At 37.3% G+C, this 20,687-nt stretch overlaps 1 non-coding gene across 1 annotated transcript; it reads left to right on the top strand.

Moving 5' to 3' along the window:
* The first annotated feature begins 20,401 nt into the window (after nt 1-20,401).
* TRNAK-UUU (transfer RNA lysine (anticodon UUU)) lies at nt 20,402-20,473 on the top strand. The gene has a single exon. It is a non-coding gene; the product is annotated as a tRNA-Lys (tRNA).
* Nucleotides 20,474-20,687: the final 214 nt, after the last annotated feature.

Here is a 20,687-nt window from a genome sequence, read left to right as displayed (position 1 = left end):
TTGCTACTCATTTGTTATAATTTCATCACTACTGAAAGATGAAGATACACTCTCTTGTGGATGAGAGACTAAATTTATTAGCCTCTATCCTAACACTCAGAACACTGTCACATCCTGCCTGCATTAGTTTCATCGTGTCTACTCTTTGCATCTCTATGATACTCAAACCAAATCAATGACCATCTCCAGCAAACCCCACCATACCTCTGGTTTCCCCACTTACAAGAAATATGCAAAAATTCTTTTGCTGAGGTCATAAGATATGTTTCACTTATGAAAGTCCATATTGTAGCCAGAAGCTGCTCATTAGTTCTGTGCTACCTTATTCTGCCATTTCTTAAACTCTTGCAGACTGTTCTGTTGAAGAAAGCCTGAAGGGGTGGTAGTGTTCCAGAGAAGGAACCCTGCCCTTAGATTGCTGTTGGAAGTGCTGGCTTCTAGTTCTCATTTGGCTAGTTATGAAACTACTTTGGGCATATCACTTAATCTCCCTGGGTTTCATTTTCTCCCACAAGTAAAATTAAGGGTACGTGCTAAATTATTTCTAAGTTTCCTTCCAATTCTGGCATTTAATTATTTCTTTCAGACAGTGTTAATGTCCTCTGGAGTTCTCCATTCATCAGAATGTTCAGGATGAATGACTTGTTGATGAAAGCTTGTTGAGAATTTTGGCCTTCAGAGTGTTCAGTATAACATTAGTCTACTTTTCTCGTAAGTCTCATAAATCCCTGAAAAAGACTTAACTATTAAAGAAGACTTGATGACAGTTGGTTAGCTCAAAGAAAGATAAAAAGCAATGCTCTGGTTAAGAGGACTCTTTCACTTCAGTAGAAAAACTGGCAAATTCTAATCCCTAGCAGTGAGCCAATGTCAGAAGTTTTTTAAATATTCTGAAGACCACAGTCTATAATCCTGACAAAAGACACATGGATTCTACAGCAAGAATCATCAGGCTGGAATGATGAGCTGATCCAAGAATCGATTAACCGCAAGCATGAGGTTTAACACTTGAGGAAATGTCAACAACACTATGGAAAAGAAAGTGAATCATCTATGTGCCTAGGCAAAGTTTCAAAAAAGAGTCTGAAAGTGAAAAACAGATGGTGAGATGACAAGCCAAAGATATCTGACATTTTCACATCTCTAAGACAGCAGCTTTTGTAATGTTCTGAGTGACAAGACAAACTATTAAGTATTTATTGAGGATCTTTTACATATTCAGCACTGGGCAATGTGAACAAATAAACAGAAGACATGTAAACGCATGTTCTTGCCCAGAAGGAGCTTACAATCTAATTGGGGAAACAATTAAATAACAAAGCTTTCTATTTTCTTGTTCAGAACAAGAAAAAGAATGGAATTTTTAGGTAAGGATGATGAAAAAGAATCCTCAATAGCTTAATTTATTTCTATATTCTGTTTCAAGGAGAAAAATGCTCAATCTGGTTAAGAATGTTTAGGAATGGAATCAAAGCAAGATGACTATGTAAAGAGGCTGTAAGAAATGAAAATTTTGTTTTAAAAGAACTCAGTGTCTAGAAGACTTATATCCCAATATACCACCAAAAACTCAGATGGGATTCCAAAAATCACTGTCAATAATTTTAAGAATACACGGAAAATATTCCTTAAATTTGAAAAAAAAAAAAAGGGGGGGGGGGTGAAAGATTACGCCCAGATTTGTATCATCAAAATTTAAAAAAAAGATATCTTGAAGATTAGAACAAACTGTTAATCAGATGAATTGTGATCACTTAGGACAGAAGAGGCACTTAATAAAAGCCAGTGCAGGGACGATTTATTTATTTAAGAAGTATTAAGACCTCAGTGAGAGTGAAACAGAGAAAAAACTCTAAGCCAGAAATACATTAGTAAAAAACATTCTGTAAAGGCTGCTGTTTATCTTCTTTTTCCCAGTCTTGAGTACCAGAATCTTGGTTGTAATAACCAGATAGTGTTACTAACAGAAATATGTTTTTGAAAATCATGCTCTTAATAAGAGCTATATAGATTATGCCACACATTATACAGCAAAGGAGAAGTTCTAACGAGTCGGTCCTACATCCACCTGTAATGTCCAGTGCCCCCTGACTGAGCAGAGTTCCCATGATAATCTGTGGTGCCACATGTGTGTGTCTCAGAAGACTTTCCCCAAGCTGATCTCACTGGATGTCACTTCTAAGTTTTAGAACCACAACCACTTGATCTTAAGACTTACAAGTACATTTCTTATCAGTGGATTTCTGTCAGAGGCTTTGCGTATCTACAATATGCTCTGCAAAATGCCGGCTGCTGTCTTTACCAGATCATGGGAACCCCTGTCACGGTGCGGCAATCTGTCTCTCTCTCTACCCTGAGTTTAGGATTTCTGTCCTTGCCCTCCCCTGTGTTACCTTTGCCACTATCTGTCATCTCAGAATGCTGTGGTCACGGGCGTGATGGTTCTAAAAGATTTTGGGCAAGGGGAATTACTTTATGTTTGGAGTTAGAGCTGAAAACTCGTTTCCCATTGCACCATACCAATGTTATTCCTGCGTCACCCTAATAAACATTCCCTAGGGAATGCGGCTTGTCACATTTGCAAAAGACACAAAATGAGAAAGGGTAACCATGATGTGGGATGACAGAATCAAGGTTCATAACTCTCTCTAGGTTTGGAAATATGAGTCAATTAAAGAGATGGATTTTTAAGTGATGAATGAAAACATCTTCTATTGGATTAAATTGATTGTACAAGTAACATGTGGATGATCTAGCTTAGCAAAAGTTTGAGTAATAAAGATATAGGGGTTTTCATTGATCCCAAGCTCAACGTGAAAGAACAGATATTGAACAGAAACTGAGGTCCCAATAGTGTAATGACAGGGTCCTCTGAGGAGTGATAACAGTCCCATATCACTCCACACTTCTCAGACCTCATTTGGTGTATTTTATTTCATTTTACTCTCCATATTTTAAGGAAAACATTGTCAATATGGATGTCTTGCTTATTACCTAATTTGTCCCTGGTTATAGGTCAAACTACACTGAGGAAGGAGAAGGGGATAACATGTGTCAGTTATCAGTTCTTTCAGCTTCTCCCCATTTCTGAAACCTGTTACATCAACAAGTGCCCCTTCTTGAAGTGATCACAACATCCTTTTCTTATGTTGAAAATCTCTATAACTGATTCACTTTGTTATAAAGCAGAAAATAACACACCATTGTAAAGCAATTATACTCCAATAAAGATGTTAAAAAAAAAAAAAAAAGAAGAAGAAAATCTCTTCTTTTGGGTGTCCGTTCCTTCATACCTGTGTTTTAGGGTCATGAGAAGAAACTATGCTTTTGCCAAAATCATTGCTCCTTTCAAAGGAGTATGAATTTGTTTTCCATGCAAAGAAAAGTCTTTCATCCTCATGAGTCAGACTCTCACCTATCCTGTCATTCTTCTTTGCATTGGCCCAGTGCCAACAGATTCAGTTATCAGTCACAGTTGTAAATAAGAGTTTGTATTGATGCTGCAGGGATTTCTTTATGATATTTATGATATGAAAGATTCCATGGGAGTTGCTAATCAAGCAGTAAGAAGGATCACCTATACCACCAAATGGGGGTTACATGTATTTCTAAATGAGGGCAACCAAAATAATGAAGGCAAGGAATCAACATCTAAGAACAGAAGAACCATGGATGTGTAGCCTGAATAAGAGTGAGGGATACATATAGCTACATTCATATATTTGATGTATATCAGGAAGGAAGGGAGTAGTCCCAGAGGTAGAGCTGGGATCCATGAAGGAGAGCTCTTTGCATTTAGAGTTTGGAATGGAAAATCTAACAAGATCCATCCAAAAAATGTGACAGATAGCCTTCTGAAGTCAGAGTTCACCAGCGTAGGAAGTGTTCTAACTTCATACCAGAAAGGGTTTAGCCAAGAGGAACGTTTGTAACACTATGGAACTGTTTTGTTAAAGACCTGCTTATCTTTTGTCTGTTTTAACAGCTACTGAACGCAATGAAGGCATTTTCCAGTTTGTCCTGAATTTTTCCAAAATCACAGGAAAATGTATAAAATAGTTTTAAGCTCTTAATTTGAGACATAGAATTAGGATGGAAATCCCAAGTGTTTTAAAGGTGCCAAACGTAGAAACAGTTAACAAAGAGAAATAATTCCAATAACAAGTTTGGATATACCACCTTTTTTCTACTATAGAAAGTAGCTTTACAAGATGACAGAAAATTTTTAATTCAGTCCATCAACCCAATTAACCACCCAACTGGTAGATTTTGTAAAGTGGTAAAAGATGGCTGAGTTGATTACAAACTTTTTTATTAAAGAATTTTGAGTGACATTAATACTTAGCACTGGTCATTTTACGCTGTTAATATTTCAACTCATTTTCCATATTTAAATACAAAGACGTTTTTAAATTATATTATATTAAATTATATTAAATGTAAGTACAGAATATTCAACTCTGGAATATATCAAATGTAATGTCAGAGTTTAAATTGAGTAGGGCACCTTTAAGGATTGTTTTCTCTTGTAATCACAAGAGAGTGGTGAAGCTATAAGCATTACACAAAATGTGTACCAAGGAAACCATTCACAACCTATAGGAGCCTGTAATTATGAAACAAAGCTAAAAAGTTCCCAGCGTCCTTATTGCACACAGTGATAAGGGATTGTTAATATGCTTTTAAAAATTATTAAATAAATATTTCCATGAAATGTATTGATAAAAGGAAATAGTCATATAGAATCTATCCTTAACCAAGTAGGGGCAACTCTGTGATAATTTATTTCCTATAAAGGACTTTGACTTTTCTATAATATCCTCATTTCATTGTCAGTGGATATGAACATCCAGTAATAAGCTGTATTCTCTATTTTTTTATTAAAATATGTCCTTGAACTATGACATACAGAGCGCATGTTAAAGTATTATATAGCAAATGGCACAGATTATATGTGTGCAGTTCAACGAATTATCACAAAATGAACCCACACATGTAACTACCCCAGAGTCAAGAAATAGCACATCACTAGTACTCCAGAAGGTTCCTTGTGACCCCCAGTTCCTCATTATCCTGATTTCTAATACCACATATTGGTTTCACCTGTGTTCAAATGTTTTGTAAAGGGAATCCTGCAGTCTGAATTCTTTTATGTCTGGGTTCTTTCGTCCAACATTTTGTTTGTGAGATTCATCCATGTTGCTTTATGTATTGTAACAGGAGTTTGTTCATTTTCCTTGATGTATAGTATCCCCCTTGTGTGAATAAACTACAGTTTGTTTTTCCATTCTTCTGTTGGTGGGCATCTGAGATGTTTTCAGTTTAGGACTGTTATGAACATTATTATACACATTTTTGTGCACATATGTATGGATTTCTAAAGGATATATAGCTAAAAGTAAAACTGCTGGGTTATAAAGTATATGTATCTTCAAATTTTGTAGCTACTGCCTAACAGCTTATTCTACCTGCAATATAAGAAAGTACCATTGACTCCATATCCTTACTAATATTTGGTTATATCAGTCTTTATAATTTCAGTCATACTGATGAATGTGCAGTGGTGTCTCATTGGGTTTTCATTTGCATTTCCCTGATGACTAGTAAGGTTAAGCACTTTTGCTTTTGTTACATGCAATGTTCCACTTATATCATTTATATCAATGTTGGTAGCTTTGTTGTTCAAATCTTCTGAATTTTTCTGCTCACTGACTTTTTTGTTAGCCAATTCTCAGTTACTGAAAGATGTGTTATAATCTTCCACTATTATTGCAGATATATTTATTTATCAGCTTAGCTCTGCCAAATTTTACTTTATATATTTGCTAAGTTAGGTGTGCTTTTATGATAATTAAATCTTCCCAGTGGAATGAACCTTTCCATTATTATAAAAAAAATTTTTTTTAAAAACCTTGAATCTTTAGTATTCTTTGGTTACTGTTTACATAGAATACATTTATCTGTCCTTTAAATTTTAACCTTTCTGAAATTCTGTATTTAAGATGGGTTTCTGATAAGCAGCAAATGGTGAGGGTTTTTTTGTTTACTTATTTTTTCAGTCTGAAAATCTTTGTCTTTCAATTGAAGTATTCAGTTGATTTATATTTAATGTAATTACTGATAGTTGATGCTTTAAATTTACCATCTTACTATTTGCTTCTACTTTCTATTTGTTCCTACATACATTTATTGTTACATTTTTCTTTTTTTGATTTATTTTTAATCAAATAAGCAACTTTATTATTTTATTTGCTCACTGCAGCTTGATAGTTACACATTATTTTATTATTCTTCTAGTGGTTACTCTAGAAATAATCACTGCATTTAGATTTGTGAATGTCTAATATAAATTAGTATATTTACCACTTCCTGGATAATTAAAAGATTTTAGAATACTTTAACACTATTTGCTCCACTTCTGCAATATGTGATATTGTTGTTATATATTTAATATTCAATATATTATTGTTCTTGTTTCATAAGTCAAAATTCATTCACATTTATCTACACATTTACCATTTCTGTTGTTCTACATTTGTTCATGCATCTTGAGATGCCATAGGAAATCATCCCTTCTCCCTGAAGAAAATTATTCATTGTCTATTTTAGTTAGTTTTGCTGCTGATAAATTCTTGTCATTTTTTTGTGTCTGAAAATGAATATTTATGTCCTCATTTTTAAAGAATGTTTTTGCTGAATATACACTTCCAGGTTGTGTTAGGAAGTTATTATTATTGTTCCATTGTTTTTCAGCTTCTTTTTTAATGTTTAGAGGTAAACTGTTATATGTGATATGTCTATTACACATTAGACCTGTAATACTATATTCTATACTGCTGATTGAAACATATATTGTGCAATACCTTTGCAAACATTGTATGTTACTGCTGAATGTGGCTTAGTGGACTGAGTAACACCCATTTCATCCTGGACAGCTTTGACTGAGTGGTCACTTAATGTCCCAAAGTCATGTGTTCAGTTTCCATTTGGCTCAGATAGCAAGTTAGTAGCTGCCTCTCAAAAAGAAATGGTGTTCCTGGAAAATGGAGCACAACTCTATTCTAAAACCCTTCAGTTCTGTGCTGTGATTATCTAATGGGGAATTGTCAGAGGCTCCAAACAGAATTCCTACTTTGCCACAGCACTTCAGTTGGATCCTCTCTGTAGCCTGGACCTGCTGTAGAGCCTTCTAGGGCAGGACACTTGCTAACAGATCAGAGCCACACAAGCAGATGTGAGATGTGTGGTCTCCAAAATCTGAAGAGGACCACTAACCCTCTTTTTTTAGTAGCATGTGGTGTAAGATTCAGCAACATATTTTTCCACTGTCTAACTAACAACTGTCTTATTAAAGCAGGTAGGGCAGTACATCTCCAATTCTCTGGCTGAAAGACCAGTTTATTTTCCCTAATTCATTATGGGCTAATACTTTTATAATCTGCAAAATCCCATACCTGGATGTTGCATCAATGTCGAATTGCTATAAAAGTTTTCCAATGCATATTCTCACATAATGTTTTTATCTTGCCATGAACAGATAACACAGTTTATGGACTAGCACCTGGAATGCATACTACATGCCAGCTTTATTTTAGACACTGTGTATTAAGGGAACAAACTGGGAAAGGTTCATGCTTTCAAGGAGCTTATGTTCTGGTGGAGGATAAAAACAATAAAAAATAGAGTTAAAAATGATTTAATGTCTGGTGATGATGAGTATTATAAAGAAATAGTAGGGCACTATCAGGTCATAAAGAATGATGACTGGTGCTATTTTAAATAGACTGATCAAGGAAGGCATTTCTTTTTTCTCTTTTTCATTTTCAGATGGCATTGGAGATGAGACTAAATGAAGTAAGAGAAAACGACTGTAGAAATGAGTAATCCATGCATATGACAGCTTTGTAAAGGCTCTGATTTTGGAGCACCTTTAGCACCTGTTAGGATTGGGAAGAAGTTCCAGGTGGCTAGAGTACAGGAAGCAGGGTGAAAGTGGTAGGAATTGGTGGTTGGTCATGTAGAGCTGGAAGCAATGTTAATACTTTGAATTGTTTGAAGTTTTTCAAGTGGGATGTGTAAATAATGGAGAACTATTTATGTTTTAAAAAGATAACAGGCTACAGAGTGACAAATAGTTGAACTTGAGAGCCTAGACCTGGTATATGATTTCTAAAAGCCTTGTATAAAGCAAATTAACTTCAACACATTGGAGTCAGTGAGCAGAGATTACAAATTGATAGACGAATAATCTAGATTTTTACAAAGCTTTCTCTATGGCCACATGTACAGGGAGCAATAAAATTACATGTCTTAAATGCTACCAGCCATTTCTTCCCTCCAGAATTATTCAAATTAAGAGGTTGCCATATGGAGCCATCTTCCAGTGACAGGGCAACTTCCTAAAGCAGATAAAGATAAAGCCATTTATCTCATGAACTCCTTGGGGTGTGGAGAGAGGGGCTCACTAATCCCTTCTTACTCCTGCTGCTGCCACTCTAGGCTGGCTGCCTGGCTTCAGCTTCTTGTGGCTACTTCATTTGTTTAAAACTCTTTTTCATTGATTTTTATTGCTTAAAATTTGGGGGAAGGGGGGTTCAACCATGACATCCAGACTTCACTGAAAAATGTAAAGGGCCAAGGAATATATATACATATATTTAATGGAACTCCAATATTTGGGTAGACTACATCTACAGTAATTGCTTTAAGATGCTGTTAGATTAATTGTATTTAAATCATGCATATTCCCCCACAGTGCTTCATAACCATTCAGTAAAATAATACTTCACTCTAACAATCAAATGAGCTTTTACTAGGGGGATCTTTTACTACACTAAACCAATTTTCTGAGGAATAATTTAGCAGGAAAACTATTTCATGAAAATCAAATATATATATATTTTGTTGCATTTAGTTTTGATCTCATTTTAATATGAAGGAAAAAGCTGTTTACCCGAAGTTAAACTCAACTACCAATTGACTTTGAAAAAAAAAGATAGACAGCAACCTTCTCTTTGTAAAAGACTAGATTATAACTTCTAACCTCTCTAGGGAGTGTACAGAGTGATCTGGGGGCAAAGTAATATGGTTTGGTGTTCTAGAAGTGTCTTAAAATCTCACTGGTTTCCATGCTCCAACATGTCCACATCATCTGCCAAAAGAGTATGTGACAACACCCTGCCAAAGGACAGCAGGTCATTAAATCCTGAGTCCCTGACCAGAGCTGATGGCCTCTGGGATGTTCCCTTGCCCCACATAAGGAAGTGGGAGGGAGGAGGTGGGCACAGGGAATCTTGAGTGTGAGAATTGTGGATTGGAACAAAGAGACTATTATTAGTCTTTGCTAGGTGCCAAACTTGAAGCCAATAGAACCAGGGCACATGTAGCCACATTTAGTCAAAATGAATAGAAAATATAAGAAAATCTTCAAAGGGATGAAAATCTGAAGTAAATGTACAGAAGAGACCCAGAGGGTCCAGAGACAGAGCCTGGTGTAGGTGCCTGTAAGGTCCATTTGTACTTTCTACCTACCCCTACTTCTTCAATACATTCACTCTTTCATTTAAGATGGTTTTAGTCAGTTTCTGTTTCTTGCAAACAACAAGGTGTAATCAAAAAAGGTAGATTTTAGACCAAACTAATATGGATTAGTGTACATCAGTTAATTTTTCTGAGCTTCCAAAAAAGAGATTTTAATATTTTCCCTATGTACCTCACAGGGTTGTCATGGAATCAGGTCAGGAAGTACCTGTCAATGTGCTTTGTAGACTAAATACTTTTGAAACCTAAGTCATTGATAACTTTATCGTCAATTCAAAAGAGGGAGCCATAAGACAGACTTGCCAGACCTAGGCAGACATTGTGCTGAGATAGCTCCCAATTTCATTATCAGAATGACCCAAGTTTATTGCTGCCCCTCACAATGAGTCAGGCTCTGTGTTATTACTTTATATTTACCATCTCATTTAACAGCTAATGTATGAAAATAACTCAATGTTGAGAGTTTAAAAATCACTCATAAATCAATTTATAGATGTTACAGTTAAATGCTTGCTTTAAGTGGTGAGGCAAGAGAATGCAAAAATATCAAGAGTGCTGGGATGGCATTAAAAATGTAAATGAAAGGCTTTATGCAATAAATGAGAGTGGCAATTTGAAAGGGTTCAGGGAGATGCTATTTAGCATTATCTCAAAGACTGTCTGCATTTTAAGAAAAGAAGAACTTCTCCATAAAATTTTTCACCAAAATCTCGTAACTGAACATATGCGCACAATAAAATAATATTTTAAAAAATAATTGGAGGATTCTTGTTTAGTAACAAATATTGTGATGGTGCTATAAACTTTCATGGATACCAAAGAATTTTTTTTCTCAATACAATACATCACAATTACTGGAGTCGGATGTAATTCATTAAATAATCAAATAAAATTCCTCTTTTCCAATTTAATAAGTAAAAAGAGTAAATGCATATAATTCATTTGTAGTGGTTGTTCCTAAAACAATGTAATGTAGAAAGAGGGAAAACAATACTGATAAAGATCTTTCCATATTAGAATAAAATATTTTTCTCTATAGAACCAACTGTATTAAGACTCATCTGCTATCAATAACATAGACTATCTTGTTCATTATCTTAATTGAGAGATGCCAGAAAAAAGATCATAGAAAACAACAGTGGGAGGGACCCTTTAATTACTTGCTAGCTCAGTTTCCAATTGCGTTTAGTCTGCTACAATTATCTAATGTGGACTGGGAGGGAAGAAAACAAATTTAAGAATTTGCTCCAATTCTTTCTGCTGATTTTCCACTACAAACATAGAAAACAAAAGACATGTGTTAACTTGTGGACATATTCTCTATTGTACTTTATTTGTAGGTGTAGAATCATTTGATTTCTATTTTTGGTAAATGAATGGCCAAACAAGCATCTCTTGTTTGTTGAACCAAAGAATAGAAAATGTTGAGATTAAAGTGCCATTCTAAAAAGTATTATTACTTACTGAAAACTATAATACCATATGTAATTTCAATTTCTTTAAAAAAATTTAAATAATTTTAAAAATTATTTAAAAAAAATTTTTTTAAATATTAGACTCTAAGCCCCACTAGGAGCTGTGTAAAAACTTCTAAGCAATTTAACAACATTGATTATTTTTTCCCATAATCTATGAGCAAGTATTTTCTTAATCCAAATCAGCACCTTTAGTCTTGCCACCTAAAATAAGCAGCCAAATCACAGATCTGTTTTGCTCCTTCAGTGCCTCCTGTTGGTTAGGAATTGGAAACTATAAGAGAGTTGAGAATAGAATCAGTGCTGCTTGGGGAAAGGGAGACTGTAGTGTCAAAGGAACATCTGTTTATCTTGATAAATTCTCCGTGTGAAACTCAGAAATTGTTCAAACATTCTGATTGTGTGGTGGTTTGGTAGTGTTCGGCTAATCGATTTGGAATTAACTAATCTCCCTTTAGTTCTCTGAATTTCCACTCCTCTGTCATTTAGGAACATTCCTTGTTGATTATAGAGCATGAAAATCATGTCTTTTCCATTTTTTAAAATTGTTATTCGACAAGTGTGGATAAGGAAAGGCAAATTTCAGGAATGCAAATGCTTGAACATATGCACAGCTTCAGATGGCATTGCCAAGTCGTGGGGGCCAATGCTGGTGCCAGCAGCCTAGTGAACACAGAAATGGTTTTGTGCCCTCTCTGATTGATAACAGATTTGTTAGAGATGATTATATGAATGTCATATTTTCATATGGCACATAAATAAAATAAAATTTTCATAGGATTGCATAAACTGGTGAACCTTCAGTGGGGTATTAAGGTCATCTCTTCATGAATACAGAAACCTCCCACATCTGAATATCAACTTGTTAATGCATTATGTAACATAATACTGTATGTTTATACTTTATACATTTTAATGAAATATTAAACAGGCTTATTTTGAGTTCATAATATAAATTGCAGTAGAGGTCATGACAGTAAAATGAATGCAATCGTTTCCTTAGAACAATTTTTTTAAAGCCCTACCCTTCTATAACCTAGGAATAATCAAAATAACACAATTATAGGGGTCGAAGAAGATGGCGGAAGAGTAAGACACGGAGATCACCTTCCTTCCCACAGATACATTAGAAATACATCTACACGTGGAACTGCTCCTACAGAACACCCACTGAACACTGGCAGAAGACGTCAGACCTCCCAAAAGGCAAGAAACTCCCCCCGTACTTGGGTAGGGCAAAAGAAAAAAGAAATAACAGAGACAAAAGAATAGGGACGGGACCTGCACCAGTGGGAGGGAGCCGTGAAGGAGGAAAGGTGTCCACACACTAGGAAGCCCCTTCGCGGGCAGAGACTGCGGGTGGCGGGGGTGGGGGGAAGCTTCGGAGCCACGGAGGAGACCGCAGCCACAGGGGTGCGGAGGGCAAAGCGGAGAGATTCCCACACAGAGAAGCGGTGCCGAGCAGCACTCACCAGCCCGAGAGGCTTGTCTGCTCACCCGCCGGGGCGGGCGGGGCTGGGAGCTGTGGCTCGGGCTTCGGTCGGATCGCAGGGAGAGGCCTGGGGTTGGCGGCGTGAACACAGCCTGAAGGGGCTAGTGCGCCACCGCTAGCCGGGAGGGAGTCCGGGAAAAGGTCTGCAGCTGCCGAAGAGGCAAGAGACTTTTTCTTACCTCCTTGTTTCCTGGTGCGCGAGGAGAGGGGATTCAAAGCGCCGCCTAAACGAGTTCCACAGACGGGCCCAAGCCGCGGCTGTCAGCGCGGACCCCAGAGACGCGCATGAGACGCTAAGGCTGCTGCCGCCGCCACCAAGAAGCCCGTGTGCGAGCCCAGGTCACTCTCCACACCGCCCCTCCCGGGAGCCTGTGCAGCCCGCCACGGCCAGGCTCTCGTGATCCGGGGACAACTTCCCCGGGAGAACGCATGGCGCGCCTCGGGCTGGTGCAACGTCACGTCGCCTCTGCCGCCGCAGGCTCGCCCCGCCTCCTCCGTACCCCTCCCTCCCCCCCGGCCTGAGTGAGCCAGAGCCCCCGAAGCAGCTGCTCCTTTAATCCCGTCCTGTCTGCGCCAAGAACAGACGCCCTCAGGCGACCTACACTCAGAGGCGGGTCCAAATCCAAAGCTGAACCCCGGGAGCTGTGCGAACAAAGAAGAGAAAGGGAAATGTCTCCCAGCAGCCTCAGGAGCAGCGGATTAAAGCTCCACAAACAACTTGATGTGCCTGCATCTGTGGAATACCTGAATAGACAACGAATCATCCCAAATCCAGGAGGTGGACTTTGGGAGCAGGATATATTAATTTTTCCCCTTTTCCTTTTTTTGTGAGTGTATATGTATATGCTTCTGGGTGAGATTTTGTCTGTATAGCTTTGCTTTATAATAGCTTTATTTTACTTCACTATATTTTATACTCTTTCTTTCTTTCTTTCTTTCTTTCTATTTTTTCTCCCTTTTACTCTGAGCCGTGTGGACGAAAGGCTCTTGGTGCTCCAGCCAGGCATCAGGGCTGTGCCTCTGAGGTGGGACAGCCAACTTCAGGACACTGGTCCACAAGAGACCTCCCAGCTCCACATAATACCAAACGGCGAAAACCTCTCAGAGATCTCCATCTCAACATCAAGACCCAGCTTCACTCAATGACCAGCAAGCTACAGTGCTGGACACCCTATGCCAAACAACTAGCAAGACAGGAACACAGCCCCATCCATTAGCAGAGAGGCTGCCTAAAATCATAATAAGGCCACAGACACCCCAAAATACACCACCAGACGTGGACGTGCCCACCAGAAAGACAAGATCCAGCCTCATCCACCAGAACACAGACACTAGTTCCCTCCACCAGGAAGCCTACACAAGCCACTGAACCAACCTTAGCCACTGGGGACAGATACCAAAAACAACGGGAACTACGAACCTGCAGCCAGTGAGAAGGAGACCCCAAACACAGTAAGATAAGCAAAATGAGATGACAGAAAAACACACAGCAGATGAAGGAGCAGGGTCAAAACACACCAGACCTAACAAATGGAGAGGAAATAGGTAGTCTACCTGAAAAAGAATTCAGAATAATGATAGTAAGGATGATCCAAAATCTTGGAAATAGAATACACAAAATGCAAGAAACATTTAACAAGGACGTAGAAGAACTAAAGAGGAACCAAGCAACGATGAAAAACACAATAAATGAAATTTAAAATACTCTAGATGGGATCAATAGCAGAATAACTGAGGCAGAAGAACGGATAAGTGATCTGGAAGATAAAATGGTGGAAATAACTACTGCAGAGCAGGATAAAGAAAAAAGAATGAAAAGAACTGAGGACAGTCTCAGAGACCTCTGGGACAACATTAAATGCACCAACATTCGAATTATAGGGGTCCCAGAAGAAGAAGAGAAAAAGAAAGGGGCTGAGAAAATATTTGAAGAGATTATAGTTGAAAACTTCCCTAATATGGGAAAGGAAATAGTTAATCAAGTCCTGGAAGCACAGCGAGTCCCATACAGGATAAATCCAAGGAGAAACACGCCAAGACACATATTAATCAAACTGTCAAAAATTAAATATAAAGAAAGCATATTAAAAGCAGCGAGGGAAAAACAACCAATAACACACAAGGAAATCCCCATAAGGTTAACAGCTGATCTTTCAGCAGAAACTCTGCAAGCCAGAAGGGAGTGGCAGGATATACTTAAAGTGATGAAGGAGAAAAACCTACAACCAAGTTTAATCTACCCAGCAAGGATCTCATTCAGATTTGATGGAGAAATTAAATATTTACAGACAAGCAAAAGCTGAGAGAGTTCAGCACCACCAAACCAGCTTTACAACAAATGCTAAAGGAACTTCTCTAGGCAAGAAACACAAGAGAAGGAAAACACTTACAATAACAAACCCAAAACATTTAAGAAAATGGGAATAGGACCATACATATCGATAATTACCTTAAATGTAAGTGGATTAAATGCTCCCACCAAAAGACACAGACTGGCTGAATGGATACAAAAACAAGACCCATATATATGCTGTCTACAAGAGACCCACTTCAGACCTAGAGACACATACAGACTGAAAGTGAGGGGATGGAAAAAGATATTCCATGCGAATGGAAATCAAAAGAAAGCTGGAGTAGCAATTCTCATATCAGACAAAATAGACTTTAAAATAAAGACTATTACAAGAGACAAAGAAGGACACTATATAATGATCAAGGGATCGATCCAAGAGGAAGGTATAACAATTGTAAATATTTATGCACCCAACATAGGAGCACCTCAATACATAAGGCAAATACTAACAGCCATAAAAGGGGAAATCGACAGTAACACAATCATAGTAGGGGACATTAACACCCCACTTTCACCAATGGACAGATCATCCAAAATGAAAATAAATAAGGAAACACAAGCTTTAAATGATACATTAAATAAGATGGACTTAATTGATATTTATAGGACATTCCACCCAAAAACAACAGAATACACATTTTTCTCAAGTGCTCATGCAACATTCTCCAGGATAAATCCTATCTTGGGTCACAAATCAAGCCTTGGTAAATGTAAGAAAATTGAAATCGTATCAAGTATCTTTTCCGACGACAACGCTATGAGACTAGATATCAATTACAGGAAAAGATCTGTAAAAAATACAAACACATGGAGGCTACACAATATACTACTTAATAACGAAGTGATCACTGAAGAAATCAAAGGGGAAATCAAAAAATACCTAGAAACAAATGACAATGGAGACACGACGACCCAAAACCTATGGGACGCAGCAAAAGCAGTGGTAAGAGGGAAGTTTATAGCAATACAAGCCTACCTCAAGAAACAGGAAACATCTCGAATAAACAACCTAACCTTGTACCTGAAGCAATTAGAGAAAGAAGAACAAAAAATCCCCAAAGCTAGCAGAAGGAAAGACATCATAAAGATCAGATCAGAAATAAATGAAAAAGAAATGAAGGAAACAATAGCAAAAATCAATGAAACTAAAAGCTGGTTCTTTGAGAAGATAAAATAACACAACTATAAAAATTTCTATCATCATGTCTTTCCTCCCCAATTCTTTCTCCCCTTTAGTATCAAGGAATGCCGTTCTCTAAATATCTGAATGTCCCTCTAACCTACCTCTTCACCCATAAGGTCTTAAGGTCAGAGGCAAATTGACTACCAAAGATTCTGCTAAAGTGGAAAGCTGTCTTACGCAAAAAAAATAATCTATTTCTCTCGATTTCTTCATATTAAAGAGTTCTGCTGCACAGTAGGCATAAAATTAATAGGCAGTTTACATAACATTTGTAATAAATCTCCAGATAAAAAAGCTTTCTCAATTGTGTGATTCTGAGATTGAAGAAATAAAACTATAAACTTTATTCTTTACTTGCATTGCTGCCAGCATGTTGTCTAAAACATCTGCTCGGGTAATATGTCATATCCAATAGCCTGTGCAGGTTAGGCCAGTACATAATAGAAGTAAATGTATTTTTAAATGCCAGGTTTTAAAAGAAGACAGGCCCGCTTGGTATCTCATTATAAGTAAAATGACTTTTCATGTCATCCCATCAGTAGTCATGCAAGTTTGGGGAGAGTTTCAAAGGTCAACGTCCATAACTCTTTATTCTGTACTCATTCACTATTTTCTCATGAGACAAATGCAGGAAGACTATTTTCTAAGTGGACTTCTGTTTCATCTAACAAGTGAAAAAAAAATTGTTGCCTGAGTTGCTGTATATGCCAACCATACCTTCAATTTGATACACTATTACCACACTATTACCAGAGGAAAAATACATCACAAGGAAAAAACAAGTTAAAGCTCTTGTTTCTTCCTTACATCCAAAATGCATGATTGCAGAAAATATGCTTGAAATAATCCAAGATACCTAGAGACAGTCCGTCAAGGTAAATAAGAAAGACATATACTTCCTTTAGAACTGCAAGGTGTTGACTTCAGGGAAACAGGTTTCTCATTCTTTCAGTCAGTATGTCATCCTTCAATTAATTCCAATAAAAATAGTTAATAGAATTAGCAATGCAAAGGCGTTACATACAACAGAAAACAAAGATGCCAGCCTGTCTGCAGGCTGTTCATTCCTTCCTTCATTCCACAGCAACAAGGTTTTCTGAAACTCTTCTCTGGGCAAGGCAGGTTCTAGGCTCCGGAGATGCAAGAATGACCGAGGTCGTCAAAGTCCTTGACTTTATCCAAAAGATGGAGGTAAGTAAGCAAAACAATATTTAAAGAACAGTAGCTTTAGGTAGAAAAAGTAAAAAGTATGAAAAGCATATGAGGAAAAGTTAGTTCCTTTTATTGAGTAATCTCAACTCATGATTTTATCGGTAAAATCAGAGAGAAAGAGAGAGAGAGAAAAGGAGAAGGTAACATGATAAAAGTCAATTGTGCTGGTGGAACTGGGACCACCCCGCATGGAGGAGTGAGCATCATGGTAACTTACTTGCAGGTTGGGGCCGCAGTGTACCTGGAGAGTTAATAGCATTCTTCCAGGCCATTAACAAAATATATTCTTTTCACTCCTCACCACTCACTCCCTACCCGCAAACTAACTGCCCATCCCATTGCAAAATAACTGTTACAAAAGCCTGGTAATTTGTGCCAACTAGATTATCTAATTTCCACTTTTGTGTACCTCTCCCTTCCATTAAGAGTCCTATGCTCTCGCTGTTTTCCCTCAAGTACCTTGCTGAATCAATAGCTGTGTAATCCAATAATATGGTTCAAGATAAAAGTATAAATGGCAGAGAGTGGTTTTTATTATGTTAGCTCTATCAAGGGCTTCCAATAGCTCAGCATAAACAAAGGTGGAAAATGTTGACTTTCCAGAAATTATGGCAGACACAATAGGAGAGTTATCTTCGGAAAATGGGACTTTTAAGATTTGCTCAGAGCAGAGCAACCAGAGCTGTCACCCTTCTTTGCAAGTCATGCTGACACTACACCATCGCCTGCTGATCAAATTATGTGGAGGACAACCAGACATTGTGTACCTACTGATATAATGTAGCACGAATGCCACAGCTTCACCTGTGAGTATTCTTGCCAAAAACGTTTAACCTGAATTTAATCGAGCCTTTTAGAACTAACTCTCTGAATGGAAAATACAGAAAAAAGAGGAACAAGTTAAACAAAACCATGAGAAAACTATCAGACAAATCGAAAGGTGGAACATTCTAAGAGATAATTGATCTGATCCTTCAAAGAATCAATGGATGATTTATGCATAAAAGAAACTTTAAGAAACCAATTAATTATTTTAACACATTATCCTTGAATGATTCTGTTTTTTTTTAAGAAATGACTATCAAAAGTATTTTAATAACGATTGTTGAAATTTGAATATGGGCTAAGTATTAGATGATATTTTTAGATTACTGTTATTATCATTAGCTGTGATAATCATATTGTTTTTATGTAGGATAATGTCAATTTTTTTGGAGGTGCTGAAGCATTTAGGGAGAAGTGTCATGATGAAACGGTTCAGCAAGTATAGAAAAGGTTAACAATTCTTTTTAAAAAGTTTTTGTATGATTAAAGACTTACAACTAAAAATGGGTTTATTATTTGTTTTTCATAAACAGCGTTCTTTCTATATGGCCAACATAATTTTTCAATCTCATGGAATTTTAGTACAATAACTTTCAGTTATCCAGAACTCTGGCTAGAGTCATTCTAGAAATCTGTATTTTCCAGATAACCAAGTTAACCCCTTATGTTACAAATGTAAAATGTTCTTCTGAAATTACTGTGAAATAATCAGCTCTGATAAGTAGAATTTACATAATATAATGGAATTTTTTCTTATTGAACCTAGGTCATTCTTATAAGTAATTGACATTGTGACACTGATGACAGGACAATTATGATTGAGTGAAGCTGATACTGATATATACCCTGGTACTTATTTTCCTGAATCTCTCTGGTGTCGACTTAACCTGAGTCTTTTTTCTTTGTCTTTCACTTCTTCGGTAGTATTTGTTGAGCACGTACTTTGTGCCAATTATAGGTCTGGGTTCCAAGAATGAATGTTCAAGGGGTTAGATAAAGGTGCAGGGGCGGGAAAAGTGTATTTGGGGACAGACACACTGAGCCTGAATCTCTTAGGACTGGTGCAGAATCTCATTTGGGAACCAGGAGAAACAGGTCCATGAGAAGGTGGAAATGTAAGGAAAGCTCAACCTCCCTGAGGAGGGATTCACAGAAGAAGTAATTCTTTAGCTAAATCTTAAAAAAGGGAAAAGAATTTGGCAGCTAGACAAGGAATGTGGAGTGTCAGGTATTTTGAACATGTGTTACTACGAAGCTAGTGGTGCTTTCAACGGAGAGTGAAAAGAGATAGAAAGGTTGTCAGATCAGTTTTAATGAAAAAGATGAGTTCAGTGATGCCTAGATCAATATGATCATATGATAGACTCTCTTACTATTGTATCATTGACAAGACAGCAATAATCAAAGTCAGATATCATTTCTGTCTTCTTTTCTACCAGCCTTGTAAGAAAATGGGAAAGAAAGTTTAACATAGGATCCAAGATTCCCTGGCTTCAAATCCCTGCTCCAGCGCTTACCAATTGAATAACTTTGGGCAACTTGAGCTCTATGTGCTTGAGTTTCCTAAAAACTACCTCATAGGGTTAAGAGGTTGAAATGAGTTAACACACATGAAAAGCTCAGAACAGTGTCTGGGACAGTGTGTGTACTCAGTAAATATTAGTAATTCTTAAATTATTAAATGTTCAAGGGTGAGATGTCTTCAATTATTATTGCATGGCTTGATCAAATACATCATCTTATGACTGATTTTTAAATATTCTTTCTTTAATTTAAAATTTATCCCTCCCATTTTGAAATATTCTTAATAGCTGCTCTAAAATAGCAATGGTATGTAGAATAGTATAATAGAAATAGTATTACTATTATGTCAAAGAAAATTTAAACAGACTGGCCAATGAAGCAAATGCTAAATAAAGAAAAGCAAAGTCTTCAGCATTTCATTGCTGCTCCCATTGTGATTGTTAGGAAAGCTCTGAAGCTTTCAGATTAAGAAGGCAAAATGTCCTTGGTTACCATCCCCAGCGTGTAGTTCTGGCTACCTCTAAACATGCCAGAAACGTCTGGAGAGTCCACCCCCAGACATGAACTACATGAACTGCATTTAGTGGTCCAACAACATATGACCGATTGCTAGGATATCTATACACAGTCCTATTTGATCCTCCTGACTAAATTGTTACTTCTACTTTTTTCTCTATAGTATTCTAAACGTATCATAAAATTTTTTGAAAGGTTGAGGAAAATTGCAGGAGGTAAATTTAACATCAGGAGAAAGGGTTTTGTGGGTTCTGCAGCTCTTCAGAACTAAGCCTGGGGATTCCCTGGTGGTCCAGTGGTTAGGACTCGGCGCTTTTACTGACGTGGCCTGGGTTCAATCCCTGGTCAGGGAACTAAGATGCTGCAAGCCGCACAGCGTGGCCAAAAACATAAAATAAATACATTTTTCTTAAAAGAACTAAGTGCTCTCTGGAGGAGAGCACATAAAGTGAGAACGGCAAAGCTCATGTCACCACGTCCACCCATACGATGTTGGGGGACATTAAAATAGCCTGTCTGTTCTCGAGGATTATTAGCAATTACTCTGATCCACTTGTATCTTTCCCA

Source organism: Eschrichtius robustus, chromosome 17 (assembly GCF_028021215.1).
Source record: "Eschrichtius robustus isolate mEscRob2 chromosome 17, mEscRob2.pri, whole genome shotgun sequence".
Taxonomy (NCBI): Eukaryota; Metazoa; Chordata; class Mammalia; order Artiodactyla; family Eschrichtiidae; genus Eschrichtius; species Eschrichtius robustus.
The sequence above is the reverse complement of the archived record's forward strand: the minus strand, read 5'-3'. Positions and strand labels throughout refer to the sequence as shown.